The sequence below is a fragment of the Phodopus roborovskii genome, unplaced genomic scaffold, assembly GCF_943737965.1.
Source record: "Phodopus roborovskii unplaced genomic scaffold, PHOROB, whole genome shotgun sequence".
NCBI classification, from domain to species: Eukaryota; Metazoa; Chordata; class Mammalia; order Rodentia; family Cricetidae; genus Phodopus; species Phodopus roborovskii.
The window spans coordinates 8096516-8111928 of NW_026126638.1; the positions used below are offsets into that span (position 1 = coordinate 8096516).

The window sequence follows — 15413 nt, forward strand, 5'->3', positions numbered from 1 at the left end:
GTCCTAATCATCTTTTCTTAATATGAAAATAACAATCCTGTATTGTAGAAATTTTGTAAACTAAAGAAAAACATGAAGAGGTAAAAGAAGTATTGCCTAGTTTCTAACCCTTTACATCTTTTAATTTTTAATTTACATTTTTTAAAAATTTCTATTTATCTGTGTATAATGTTGGGCCTCATGCATGTTACTGTCAGAGGACAGCCTGCTAGAATAAGTTCTCTCCTTCTAACATGTAGGTCCTGGGGTTTGAACTCAGGTCACCAAGTTTGGCAGCAAATGCCTTTATCTGCTGAGCTACGTACATCACTAGACCAGCCCTTGTATCTTTTACCTGGAATGTTAACCTTGTCTTTGCAGGTTTTATGACCTTCACCATTTCTGACTATGTCCACCAGCCCTCTGATGTTGCTTCTCTTTGGACAGTAAGTTCTTTGTTACCTGAGTGGACACCATCAAGCATGGTGGTGTAAGGTGGCAAGCTGTTCTCCTAAACTAGCTTTAGGCACAGGTAAAGCAGAGGGACCCTAGCACCGAGATTCGAAAGAGCTGAGGATAAGATTCCGTCCTTCCTCCTCCTTGCCTACACAGCTTTCACAAACAGGATTTTGCGGTTTCCTCATCAGTGAAATGGGAATTGCAGTCGATGCCCAGGATTCTTGGTAAATAAAATTAAAGTACAGAGAAAGGCATTTATATAGAAATTTGTTTTAATTTTTGTCACGTAGAATACTTCCTTGTTCGCTATAATGTAATCTGTATAATCGTTACAATAAAATCTTTAAATAAAATATTTAATATCAAAAAAGAAAGAAAAAGAAAGAAAGAGAGAGAGAGAGAGAGAGAAAGAAAGAAAGCCCTCAGTCACCTGCAGCCCATACAGAAAAACGGAAGAGAATGGCATTGCTCTCTATCCAGTGCGTTTGCTCTTCTGTTAACTTCATCCTTAGAAAGTTCTTCCTTTCTGCCATTTTGTTTCTAGCCTGCTTTAGTTAGTCACTATTGCGGTAAATAAGGATCAGGATAAACAAATAGGCCGAATAGATGTTTATTCAGGGAGAAATAACTTACAACCTAGACAGATGAACACCAGGAAATTCAACCCGATACTCTCCTGTCCGAGTCACGCCAGAAAGAGAGCACCTTTCCTGGCCCCCTCCGACCTCCTTCCACAGGTCACTTCCGCCCATGGCTCCACCCCCCAATGGGCGTGGTCAGTGCTACAGAAGGACTATCTCACTACAAGTCACTTTTATTCTATAATAGATCTTTTCATAGTGAACTTGCCCAAGGTTTACTTCAGCCTTTAAGTCTTCAATTAACAGGTCCCTATTTGTGGCCTTCCTTTGCATTTTTCTGCACTGAGAACACGTCCTCCAAATATTATTTAGAAAACAAAAACATGTCACCTTGTGGTCACAATGAAAACTATTGGAAAAGTCAACACTAGATTAGCTCTAGAAGCCTGCTGCAGAATCTGGCAGCATCTACAGACTCCATTTATGAGACAATTGAGCATCAACCCTCCATCACCCAAACTGGCTCAGATTAGAGCGGAACCAGAAGAAGAGCAGAGGTGGCCATGATAATTAGGACTCATGGAAGATTCATTCTCAACAAGGCCTGCTCCCAGTGAAATAAGCAAAACTGCTGAATAGCCAGAACGACAGACAGAGAGTCTGGTACCACAGACAAGTGAGGGTGTTTTCCCTGTATCCTGGTAATCTGAATCCTCGGGTCTTAATTCTCATCCTCTGCTTTCCAAATGTGCAATGAGAAACAAAACAGCAGTGGTGGCTATGAATGTCAGAAGCCCGAAGGGGACAGCAAGAACCTGGGTAACACAAGTGCTGGGAACACTTTGCTCCTCTCCGTGACAGTCACAGCAACTGTATTTCCAGAGGACTACCCTGGGCACGTCCTCTTGCTGACAAGAAGTCTGCAGACACCCAAACAAACCTTGATGGTTTTGAAAATCCACAGTGCATTCCCTCCCCTCTTTCCACGCCCTCATTATGTAGAGCCGAGCACACACTATGTCCCTCCTAGGTCTATGACCACAAGTCGCCCAGAAACATTTACTGTAAAAGCTGTAGAGAGGAGAACTTAAGTGGGAGTCTCCAGCCTGACTCCTGGACCCCTAGCCTGGCTCTGCCACTTAGGCTAAGCAGGCTTTTAACTTCTCCGTGTCTACGTAGCCTTATCTGTAAGATGAAGCTACGATGCTCATTTCACATCCCTCCTGGGGTGGCTGGAAGGTTTGCATCAGGTGACTCTTAAAGCCCCCGCAACATGCCAGCAACATTACTCCACGTGCACAGTGCCAGCACTGCCATAGTCAGGGATGGGCTTCATGTGTCCCTGCATCAAGCACGGGATTCAGACACAACACAGTACTTCATCCCTGAGTGGGGGCTGCGGAACACAAAGGGCACGGTGATTCAGCTGGGGCACGGGGGTGGCACAGGAAGGCCTGGAACAGGGGGTCCTGGAAGGCAGATCATGACAAGGGATTAGGCACACGCCACAGGAGGTGAGATGGGGAGCCTCCCGACAGGGACACAGACCCAGGAGTTGAAGCGGCCTTTCAGACTATCGTCGACTTCTGCCACCATTTCCATCTCTCCTGCGTCGTGTAAAGATGAAAGACTAGCCCCCGGGGTGGGGGGGAGGGGAGTTCCATCCATAAAGCCGGAAAGATTAGTCTTGCTCTCCTTTCTGACAGCATTTATCTAGTTTTCTAGATAAATACTGTGAAAGAGAACCTAGGAAGTAGACACCAACCAGAGATTAAGACGCTTGGGTCACAAAGCCTGGGTGTCTTTGCTCTGTGTTCAGAATGTCAATTATTTCCCCAGTGTCGTCTGTCTTCCCCATTAAATGTGTTCTCTTCTCTTGTCCACTGGGAGTGGACATACTACACAGAAGGTCCCAGGATGCATTGAAAACCCAGAACAGGACACAGTTCTTAATAATAACATCACATGTGTAGATATCTAGCCTACGGTTTGAAGGGATTTTTACATTTTTCTCATTTGATCTACAATACAATTCCATGCCCTAAAGATGTCATTTCCCAGACATGGATGCAAGTTCTGTGAGGTTGCAAAGCTTGCAGAATCACACAGACCACTCTGGTGGGACCCGGTGGGACCTGGTCTCAATAATAACATTTACACTTGTGGCAGAACCCAACATGGATGTGATATCCCTGGCTGTCATTCTGTCAGGGTAGAAGTTTAACTTGGGCTGCAGAGTGGAAGCTGCATGTGAAAATGGATGCTCCATAGTATGTCCATGGCTAAAGGAGCAGGGAGAGGAGATGACACTGTGCTGGGGAAACTTGTCTTCAAGTTCAGAATAGAGTGCATATTTACAGAGCAGAAAGAGACTAGAAACAGTCTGTGCAACCCTATCTACACATGAAAGAAGAAGGGGCTGACTGACCACATCGCAAATGTCTCACTTTCATCCTCATCAAATCAAATTAAGGTCCAGAAATTGGCTACTTTGTAGGAATTCTTGTTCTCATTTGAAAAACAACTTCGCCTTTTTGCCAGGAGCAAAGCCCAAAGAGAGAAATCCTAAAAGAGATTTGCTTTAGCTGGGATGTCAAAGTCTATCACATTAGGGGTTGGGGAGATAGCTCAGCTAAGTACTTGCCTCTCAAGTACCGGGACCTGAGTTCAAGCCCCTAGCACCCACACAAAACGAGTAATCACATTCCAATTGGGGCGGAGACAGTAAGATCCCGGAGCTTGCTGAGTAGCCAATCAAGCTGAGTCAGTGAGCTCCAGGGTTAGTGAGAGACCCTGTCTTAAAAATAAGGTGGAGAGAGTAACTATGACCCCCTCACCTCCATGGGTTTATCTATACTTGAACAAACACACAAACACAGAGAGAGAGAGATACAGAGAGACAGAGTTAATAAGTTCCTTCATATGCCACATAATCTTGTATCATTACACAGCAGACGTGTCCTGTAATTTAAGTGCCAGGGGTTAGTTAAACTCAGAAGACATAATTTGGAAATCTGGCTGCAGCTTACAGTTGGGTATCATCTAGCTCTCCTATCCTCACTCTGTTTGTCTAAGAAAGCAAAAATAATAATATTGGCCTTGAAGCAAGGATTAAATGAGATAAGCCAGGTCAACAAAACTCATAACACCATAGTCACACAACAATATGGCCAACTCAAGACCTCATCTCCATAGGGAGCTGTCTCAAGAGAAGACATGGAAAGACTGTGTGTGTGACCGTCATATCAGGGCAGTATAATTCTTCGCATTCTCAATCCGCCATTCCTCTATAAACACCCTACCATTTCTGGCTACCTAATTCCAGAACCTTCACAGTCCTCTAATGTCTGTCTTAATCATGCCAATGCAAGCTCCATCACTATCATAGGTTCCTTGCTATGGTCACTGAAAGATCATTTGTGAATCTCAGTGCCAGTCTTCATCCTGAAACCAAAGAATCCTGTAAACAGCTACAGGATAAAGAGGAGAGGTTGTAAGCTTGAGTGACAATGACCATATAGGTCCCAGAAACCCCAGGGGTGGAAAAGGTGACAGTGTTAGGTGTCAGTATTGAAAACCCCTGAAGAAGTTTGTTCCCAGAGCTAGGGAAGGAGTCTAGGGACAAACAACCTAACAGAACTTATTTCCATTGAGGGAGATCAAGCAAGACTTCATGGTGGATACTCCCTGTGAGGTAGACCCTTTAAGTCCTCCCTGAAGGATTTAAAGAACACAGTTAAAGAGAGTTGCCATATCTGTTGAATGCATGTGGACTACATCCCAGTGAAGTGGGGTGCTGGGCTGGGGCTTTTAATTCCTTCAGCCTAAACTGTATCTAAGTTTGATTTTGTGCACTCAGCTTCAGCTGACCCCACCCAAAGCAGCAAGATGAGCTTAGACAGCAAAGAAACAACACATAACAGGTGTCAACATGGCACCTTCATCATCAATGCCATCTTTACCAAGTGTTGGCCATGTTCGACTATCCCTGTCCTGAGTACCAAGGACACAAAGTGACATTGAACATGAATCCTCTGTCATCATAGTGGGGAGGGGGGCTGTGTGACAAACATACAAACAAAATTAATATCAGCTCTAAGTGTTCCTTTCCTTAAACACCCAAAAAGTCCACACAAGATCTCACAAATATGTGCTTGTATTTGCCCAGGGTAGATTTTTTTTTTCCTGAACCATGTCTTAGAGAAAAAAAAAAAAAAAAAAAAAAAAAAAAAAAAACCATGATCCAGATGGGACAAAATCTTCAAAAGACTGACATTCTCTCCATTCCCCCTGAAAGTTGCAAACAAACCTGGGGTTGTTTTTCAATAAGATGACAAGAGTCACAACCATGAGCCATCTACTTTGGTCCTACAGAATCCATAGGAAGGAGACCAGAACTACGTGATAGCCATTTCCTGGACTACAGCTGTGGTGTCTTCAAGTTCAGAATGTCTGCTTACAAAAAGCCACCCAGAAGATATTTAGAAATTCAGACTTTGACTGTTTCTCCCCTAAATATTTAGTGCCCACTGAACACCAGTAGCATCCCAATCTTTCTTCTCTCGTCCCCAGTGGCTATTAGCAGATGTCCAAAAGAGAACAATGGTTTGTCTTTGAAAAGAAAACAGACCCATAAATCTGGATTCTGTTCTTGCCACTGTACATTTTGGTTCACATTTATTTTAAAACCGGGAAGGGAGGAAGCCGAAAAGGAAGATTGGGAGAAAACTATTAGCCCAGCCAGCCTAATAATGGGTGATTAAAGTTACAGTCAGAGAAGAGTGACTCCGCCGTAATGCCTCCTACCCTCGGCCTTCCCTCCACGTCTTTAATATCTCACTTCAGGCGCAGGGAGGGAGGGCAACAGGGCCTAGTGAATTCCAACTGCTCCGGGGTAATTGCACCATTCACGGTCTTCACCAGTCAATCAGGGGCTGCTTATCCAGCCCCATTTATTAATAGTTTTCCTGCATTTACAGTGGTACAAAGGAGTGGAATGAGGCTTTCTCTCTGAAACAAGAAATGGGGCACCCTCCATACCAACTAAGTGGAGCAGAGGATGCTGGCGGAACCTAAGGCTGCTCGTCCTACTTCACAGCCACACCTGTCCCAGGGTGTCTGCGAAAGCATCTGCCCTATGTTTCCCAACTTTAAACACCAGGCCTGTGTTGGCATGGGGAGCACTCAGTCATGGGGGGAAGGGAGTGTTGAGCTTAATCCAACCAAGACTTCACTCACTATGTGTAGTCTGTATACTAAATCCCTTTGGGTCCCAGGCTCAGGGACACTCTCCCAGTCACACAACAGGGTCTCCCTGTACAGTCAGAATGCCACATTGTGTCATGATGAAAGATAAAGCTTGCCTTGTCGATCATCAAATATGGCCTCTCACAGAGCCTAGCAATAGCACAGGCTGTAATCCAGCACTTAGGAAGCAGTCATATCACAAGCTTGAGAAGTCTAGGATATACAGTAAGTATGAGACCATCCAGGGTTACTCAGTGAGACTTCAAATAAAATAAAATGGCAACACATTAAACTTGCCTAAGAAACTTTTTAAAATGACCATGGCTTGAATTCTTCTTGAGGTAGGTAGGTAGGTACGTGCGTGGGTGCGTGCGTGCGTGCGTGCGTGCGTGCGTGCGTGCGTGTGTGTGTGTGTGTGTGTGTGTGTGTGTTTGCTCTTGGGTGCACATGGAGCAGAGAGAATTCCAGACATCATTTCTCATTCACATGCGGTTCACACTATATTTTCAAGGCAGGGTCTTTCAGTGGCTTTGACCAAGCAGGCTTGGTTGGCTGGCCAGGGAGCCCAGTACTGTACTTGTCTGTGCCTTTCCAAGTGCTGTGATTACAAGCCCATGCTGCCACATCCAGCTTTGTTTTTATTTCTTGAGTTCTGGGGCACGAGCTCGGGGTCTCAGACATCAGTGGCTGAGCCATCTCCGAAGCCCCTCCCTGAGAATCTTAATTTAACAGCTGGGGTAGGACTTGTGTGTGACCATTGCTTCTTTTCAGATGTTGAGCTTTTACAACCTGTTTCCATTTAAGCTCTGCCTCTGAACCAGGGTTACCGAGAGCTACAATGCTCTCCTGTGTGGCTGAGGGAGAAGACTAAGGCCCAAAGGCAAAGTTTTGCACACAGTCATGAAGCAAAGAGCATCACAGGTACTACCTTAGGCTTCTAACTCCCAAGACCTCCCCTCCACCAGCTACTGGATAGTGCAAACTGAACTTACAAATAGTCCCGACTTACAAAGGGAGCCCTTAGTTCTGACGATGCATGCCACAGTGAGTGTCTGTCACTGGCTAACTCAAGGGACACCCATTCTAAGGTGACTGGTGAGAAGACCTGCCCAAGCAGGGAAGCACAAAAATAAGATGGAGTGGGCAGACTCATGGTTCCCCACGCCCCCCCCCATGCTGCTAACCTTGGGAACACTTTTATGTTTTAAACTGGTAATTGGTTGTGGGGGAAGGAGATAAAACAAATTCAGGGTAAGTGTCAGCATCATGTGCTTATCACCCCTCCAGCATGTCTGCATGCATGCGCATAGACACACACACACACACACACACACACACACACACACACACAAATCATATACATCATTGTATATTAATTTTATCATTTAATGTATTTCACATTTGGTGTATTTGGTGATTTGGGCCACTGTTCAGAGTAGGTAAGTTACTGCAGAAGCAAATGTACATAGGGATGTGAGGTTGGGGGGGGGCAGGGAGGGCTGTGAGTGTGTGAGCAGACCGTGGCATCAGACAGTGAGGACACTGAGCTATGGGAGGAGGGATTAAGCACACCACACCGTGTAAATCATAGGAATACAACTTTTAGATAACATTATTTCCCAAGTCCCACAACTCAAAAGGAACAAGACCTAATTTCCTAAGATAATATAACCAGTTGAAGTCATGAGAAAGTCTACATTAAAAAAAAAAAAAAAATGAGAACTTGAAACTTGGTGTTTCCTTCTTAAAAAAAACAAAAACAAAAAAAGAATAGATAATAGATTATGAATTTGCTGCCCTAGTGAGGCAGTGAACAGAGACCCAGAGCAAAAGGGTCAGGGAAAGGGATAAGACACACCTTGTTCTTGTGACTCTGTCCCTTAGCAATTCCCTCTCCCTTAAAACCCATCTCTAAGGAAGAACAAGGCCCATCCCTTCCCTCTCCTCCGGGCCTGCCATTGCACAGGTCCAGCCTAGACTGCTGTGCTCCGCTCTCCCCTGACCAGGGAAGGAATAGCTCTATTGCTCTGCTTCTAATGCCCTGTCCCTCAGTCACCTTAGAATGAGTGCCCTGTATGTCAGGCCATTTATCCACCCCTGTATCTTCATTCCCACAGTACTTTTTATATGCAGTGGATCTTTTAAAAGTCTCCAGACTGGAAGCTAGTCCTGGTGACAACTGCCTGTAATCCTAGCCATTGGGGTGGGGGGAGCTAAAGTGGGAAGAGCATGAGCTTAAAGCTTTTGTAAGCTTCAAAACAAGTTCAAGGCCAGCCCAGGTACATGGTCTCAAAAAAAAAAAAAAGTGTTTGTTTGATTGGTTGTTTTGTTTTTATGGGTGGGAGAGATAGGGGGAGTAGCTCAGTGCTAATGTGCTTATCTAGCATACACAAGGCCCTAGGTTCAATTCTCCAATACTGCAAATATAGAACTAAAAATCTTCAGATCGAGCTTAATAATAAACTTTTCCTAATAACATGAATACACCTCACCAAGTATAGAGATCTGGTGAGAGTAAGAAAGGTAGCAATGGGGAACACAAACAGATGGAAAATGATGGAAGGAACAATCCATTCCAATTCATCCTCCCTTAAAGCATTTATGCTACAGCTTACCCAAGGAGTGACCAGGGTGTGTCCCATAGTTCCCACACATCAAAGTAAAAAAAGACTACAGTATAAGGCCACTCCAGTGAGGCAACTAAAATGTGTTTTGAGGTGCCTGGTAATAATGGGACCCTCTGTTCTCATTGCCCTTCCGTGCTATTACAGAGAACAGTTAGTGGATGAATGGTGCAACACTCAGCCTCACTACTCGAGAAACGCATGGGGCTGAGCTGGTCCTTCATTCCAAGTAGCCTGGCCTGGGCTGGGATCCAGCCCGCTCCTTGGACACAAATCAGCCAACAGCTGTCCCTTTCTTTGCAATGGCCATCAATAAAGTTAGTTGCAATCTAGTGGTCTAAAATGAAAACTACATCATTTACTCATTCTAGACTCAAGTCTAACACATCGGGGTGAGGATCCGTTAACTGTAGACTTGCCAAAACAGGAACTGTAGAGCCTCGGCCCTCACTCTACCCTGGTCACTTGTTATCAGAGGTTCATAACTGGAGAAGCAGCACACTCCTGTGTGGGTGTTCAGGGATGCAAGACAAGGAGGATGAATGTCTACAGCAGTGGTCCAACTCGATGCATCCTCCCCAGACACCCTTTCCCTCCTCGCCTTCCAAACTCCCGTTTATCCTCCGAGAAAGAATTCAACTATCAACCCCTCCATGAATCCCTCTGATCCTCACCCCATCCCCCCTCACCTTTAAAGCTCTTAAGCATTCCATAGTTTCCTCATACCTTGTCTCTCTAGACCTCCAGGGTATAGGTTATCTGCTACAGGAGTATTCAGAGCCAATTCTTTTTCAGAGCTTGATTAATATTGGTTTTTACCAAGTGTTTATTGAATAGCTGAATAAGAGCAAAAAGCATAAAAATAAATTAAATTAAAAGTCAACTGCAGTGTGAGTGAGAAGAGACAAATGAGTGTTAATTAAAAAAAAAAAAACTAAGAAGCAGGAGGAAAAGCGAAGCAAACCATTATCAGAAAGCATACATGATGGAAAAGGAGTCAAAGGGGTATACATGGATAGAATTAAAAACAAGGTATAAGAAATGGGTAAAATTAAACACACAGTTGTTTTCTTATTAAATAAAAAAAGATGCTGTAAGGCCATAAAATGGAATATGGAGAGATCAATATTAACTATAATGGTGTTCAGATGTACAGATGGTGTGGACCTGAGTCTGTCATACTGGCATGATTAACTCAGAATACCAGGCCTCTCCCATAGACCTAGCAAATCAGAATGTGCATTTTAATAGCACCCCCCTGTGACTCCCATATGCAATAAAGTTTGAGAAGTAATGATGTAGACATCTGAAATCCACAGACAATCGCCAGTTCTCACTGCAATCAATGGGGTATTGCAGGAAGTGTTAGCAATAAGGAGCCAAGTAACCTTGGGAAAATCACTTCCCCAGATCCCAGCTTCTTCATCTATGAAATAATGCCAAAGAAGATGACGACTAAGGTTCCACTTCTTGATTATATCTCGGAGAATACCCTCACCCCATTCTACACCATCAAACAAAAAAATAACAGCTAGCACCATTGACTGGTAAATAATGTGTGCATTCTCCCTGCACACTCTCCTAGGGTTTCCCAGGTATCTGTCATATGCCTATCTCTGGAGTACAAATGATCCCAAGGTGAGTAAACATCTCTCCCTGCCCTTGAGGAGCTCGTGAACTTCTTAGGAAAAGAAAGAGGGCACATAACTAAGAGAAGGAAAAGGTGCCTTCAGAACCTCAAATGCATGCTAGTACAACACAGAAAGGGCAAACAGGCACAGTGCTTGGGGCAGCTATGGAAATTGCCACAAGGAGACAGCATAAACATTAGCTTTATTCCCTGCCAACCTCAGCCGACACGATGGAAATAAGGTACCAGAACACAAAGCAAAGAAGAAAGGACCATGAACACACATCTCTCTGGTCTACAAATCCCCAAAAGTTCATCCACCCAGTGGATGGGGGTGGCAGTCCTAGACAGGCAACTAATATGGAATCTAATTGTATCCGGACCTCAGAAACCCACCTTCTCTGAGTTCTATGTGCTCCCTCTACTGACTGCACTATGTTCTTCCCATCTTCAGCCTCCTGGAAGATGATGTCAATCCCACCACTAATCTCTCCCTGGAGCTTTCTTCTATGGCTATGAAGAGGAGAGGCACTTTAATAAATGTAAACAATTCATTATGCCAGCTACTCTTCTGATCTATATTTGTTTACAGGGGAACAGTGCAATAGTACCCAGTGGAGGGCAGGGTCACAGAGACTGAAAATGGAATTTGCTGAATGGAGGTAATTCTTCAGGAGAATATAAAATGGCAAGGAGAAAGGAGGATATTCAACTTCTGTAGCCTCTACTCTTGACCCCCATCAAGATACCAGTGATGAGCTGGAGGTCATTCACTCCCATCTTCACTGTTAAAGAAGGAGGTCCATTATTTGGAACACCTGCTTCCAACCTACGCACTGGTCAGGTCAGCCCTGGATTCCTTCTCTTCTCTGGATCTAGATGTTAATTTGAGGCCATGGTTTCTTCACGTCCAATATCCTTTCCCCCTGCTTCCATCTGTGTTCCATAGCCCACAAGCATTAACCAAATGTTTGCGGGAGCTTGCCGATACTGGCGAAGATGTTACCCTCCCTTGATTCTTGAAGAAGAAATTACAGGGAAGAAATCCTGTCCCTGGATTCAGCATAGCCGTAGAGGACATGGAAAACACTTCAAAGGTAAGTCCTGCTCCTCCCAATCAAACAGCTGCTACTCACTCCTCTATCCCTGTGTTTCTGACATAGGTGGCCATTGTCCCTCCCTGTACTCGACTGGAGACGAAGGTCTAAGAAAATGGCCAGAGTTCTAAAGCCATCTTCCTGAAGATGAAACAGAAGCAAGGTGATAAGGTCCTTTGCTATTCACCCTCCCTCCTGAAGAAGTCGCTCTTCCTAAACCAACCTTTATAAAACAGTACCTGGTATGCAAAATAGTGACTAAAGGAATTCTCTCTCTCTCTTTCCCCTCCTCCTCTGTCATTTTCTGTCCTTACTTATTCTCCCTGCCTACATCCACCCCTGACAAAGATCACACACAACCAGTAGCAAAGCAAGACTCTGCAAATGGGCAGGCTTCCTAGAGCTGAACCAACAAGAGAGATAGATTAGACAACTCAGTGTCACACCCTGTTCCTTTCCCTGCTCTCTAGCATCTGCCATACCATTCCTTCCCCTGGCCCATCATACACCACCATACCTGGAACACAAGAATAGAACCACATGTGGTTCTAGTCCCACTAAAGCTACATCCTTAACCATGTGTTCCAGAGAATCCATTAGTTCCTATTAATTTTCCCTTAGTTACCAATCACAAGCTCTGTGATTGCAATTGAATTTGTCCTTCTTCCCACCACTACTTCCCATGTCACCAACGCCCCAAGGGTGATGGCAAAAGACAAGACAAAGGAGAACCCCTTCAGCTCTTTATGATGGGAAGGGGAGAAAGGGCCAGAACAATGGCCCCAGGAAGATCCAGAATGCCACTGAGTCACAGCATCATGGTCACTGCTTACAAAGACACAATGACAGGGCACACAGCTTCCTCACCAGAGTCCCCAAAATGCCTTTCAGTTCAAAATCACCTCAGGCCACCTGTGGCTGTATCCCCTTGACCCCTAACAAGTGTTTCCCTGATGAATCACTTCTCTTTCCTTTCTAGAGTTCTCAACCCCTTTACCTTCTCCCCAGTACTCTATTCTTTTAACCTCTCTCTTCAGCTTTGCCTAGTCCCTGGGCCAACTAATGACAGCCTAGAACTTGACTTAAACTTATTAGCGTGCATGATGAATGAATCAGCTGAGACCCTACCCAAAGCCCCATATTGATCTTATCACCAAGGAGCCCTCCAAAGTCCTAGTCAGTTGCCGAGCACTGTCACAAGCAACCAGTGTGCAAAAGAAGCCATGTGCCCTCCAGACACGCACCTCACTTTGACCATCAGTGTGTATGAACTCTCTGCACATTGAGCTATCCTCACCCACCCCTCTGCTCTGTTTTGAAGTGAAATTAAGAGTTCATCCTCCCACTTGAAGGATGAAACTTAGATAGGGAACCAGCTCAGGTGTCTCTAAGGTGAGCACACACCAGATAACCCCAGCTATTTGAAGATATGGTGAGAACGTGGTTCAAACTGGGATCCTACCCTCTCACTCTCATGACACCATGGTTACAGATTGGTGTCTCAGCAATGAAAGCTTAGAGGTCTAGGGGAGAGGATCAGTGCATCTGGGTGGCATCCTTATCCATCCTTTCTGGACAGTGAAGAACCATCGCCTACTGTCATTTGGAGCGACTGACAAGGACCTTCCACTAACTCCCCTACAACACTTCAGTATTTTCACATTGTTTTGAAGCATGATTAGTTTTTAAATGATTTGGATGGAGGGGGGAATATTTCGATGACTACTGAATGCTCATGGTTCAGCAACCATGATGTTGAAGACCTTTCCCCAACCTCATACCTGCCTGAGACTATCTTTGGAGTTTTGAGGTCTGTGGTCAGTGTAGAAAGTCTAGGAGAAGCCAGACCCCCTTCTTGGCCCTCAAGCAAGGGATGATCTGATTTTCTCAAGAGTTGTCTTGGCTTGCCTGAGTGGCCAGCAGAAGGGCTGTTAGCTAAACCATTTCCATTGCTCCTGCTATTTGTCCCTTCGGATGCTGCCCAACAGATTGGGCACATTTCACATATTGTTATATTTTTATATATGTATTATGTATGTCATGTATATGTCACATATAACAATCTCAAATATTGCTAAAATGCATGAGAGGATAAAAATTAAAATACCAATCCTATTTTTGAGAGTACAAGATGAACACATGTAAGCAGCACATCTCTTTGTTTAACACAAAGGCTCACGTGCCGGCTTCTGCACCCCTTCCACATGCTTTAGAACTCTGCAAGATAGCCATTTTGCGAGAGTGTGGAAGTAACAGTTTGCTTGGAGGATGTGTGGGTATAAATAGATGTGTGGACAGAAGGAGAAATCTACAGCTCAAAAATAATAGCTCCCAGGGAAAAGACACAAATGAAAAGCAGAATATTGACAGAATCCCTTCTTTCCAAGCTTCAGCTTGGAGTCTTCAACCTGCAGAATCCAGGTGTCCTAAGACCAGCCAGTTCCCCCTCTCCACCTGCCCCTCTGCAATAGGTCTCCTGGGATCTGTGGGTCTAGTGTCAGCCCCTTCCTTAGACACCAAGTAGGTTTCAGGGCAATCCACCATAATTCCAACCGGTCTTTCTATCTATCTATATCTATCTATCTATCTATCTATCTATCTATCTATCTATCTATCTATCTATCTATCTATTTGTGCAGAGCATGGGAAGGTAAAGGCAGGAGATAGGAAAACAGAAATGAAGACAGCAAGGAAAAGGACTCAGCTTTGAGAAAAAAAAAATCTAGATGCCCATCAAGACCTAACATTATTAGCTCTGGGTGAATAAAATGCTGTTTTAGTAAGGGAAGCATACAGGTCCTGGCTGGCTGTGTCTGCATATAGACATACACCCCTTACGCCCTCCAACATCTTGTATGCCTGTATACAGCCACCCCCACCACCTTCGGGAGTGGGGAGGGGGGACCTGTTTGATGATAGAAGGAAAAGAAATAACCTGGAGACCTGGAGAGACCCTTCTTTGTCACAGAAACCTTCCCCCCCCCAATAGCATTATTTTAATATCATGCTTTTTTTTTTCTTCCAGAAAAGGTGGGGACTGGAAAAGACAGATGAAAATGAGGAATCCCTACCCCAGGTGAGGAAAAAGGATAAAACAGAATGTGCCCTACCTTGGTTTGTAGAAGCCAAACCTCTAGGCGGACAGATTAAGGGAGAGAGCATGTTGGGAATATCCAGGGTCCTCTTCTCGCTTGCATATCCACATAAGAAAGACGGAGGATAAAGGAACGGAAGAGATTTAAAATCCAATGTAGCGTAAATTCGATTTTAATCTTGTGTCTTGAAGAGATGCAAATTCAAAGAAAAAAATTAATTCAAAAGGAAACCTCAGGGTGTGCAAAGCAGCTCACCATGCAGAGTCCAGGGTCATTATTCCATGTGCATGTGAGGCTGGTGCCCGAATATATATATATATATATTTAAGGAGTCTTCTGGCAATTACGTTTTCGTTTTTGTGTGTGTGTGTTTTTTTTTTTTAATTTTTGGAGCTTTAGTAGAGGAGTCTCTGTGTGGAGAAGCTGGGGGTCGGCTCCGTCCCTCCGTGGAGCATGGTCATTCCCAAAGCGTCCCCTTCCTAAGAGGAAAAATGAGGAGGTCAGGGTTGGATTCGAGTGTCCCCGGGAGGGTGAGCAAAATGCATGCCGGAAAAAATATGTATGTATATATCAAATCGTTATAAGAAAGGGGGAGGAAACCCTGCATTTCCCACAGAGTGCACGCGAGAGGAATTGAAAACAGCTGGCACCAATCTATAAATAATTCAGAAAAGGTCTGCCTATACCATTCCTGGGACAGG

General features: G+C 44.5%; 1 protein-coding gene across 1 annotated transcript in view; it reads right to left on the reverse strand.

The window, feature by feature from the left end:
* The window catches only part of Grin2b (glutamate ionotropic receptor NMDA type subunit 2B), a 427951-nt gene extending 412932 nt beyond the window's left edge, over positions 1-15019 (reverse strand). The window contains exon 1 of the mRNA XM_051173139.1: positions 14728-15019. The gene's annotated coding sequence lies outside the window, so the exon portion shown is untranslated. The remainder of the gene's footprint in view (positions 1-14727) is intronic.
* Positions 15020-15413: the final 394 nt, after the last annotated feature.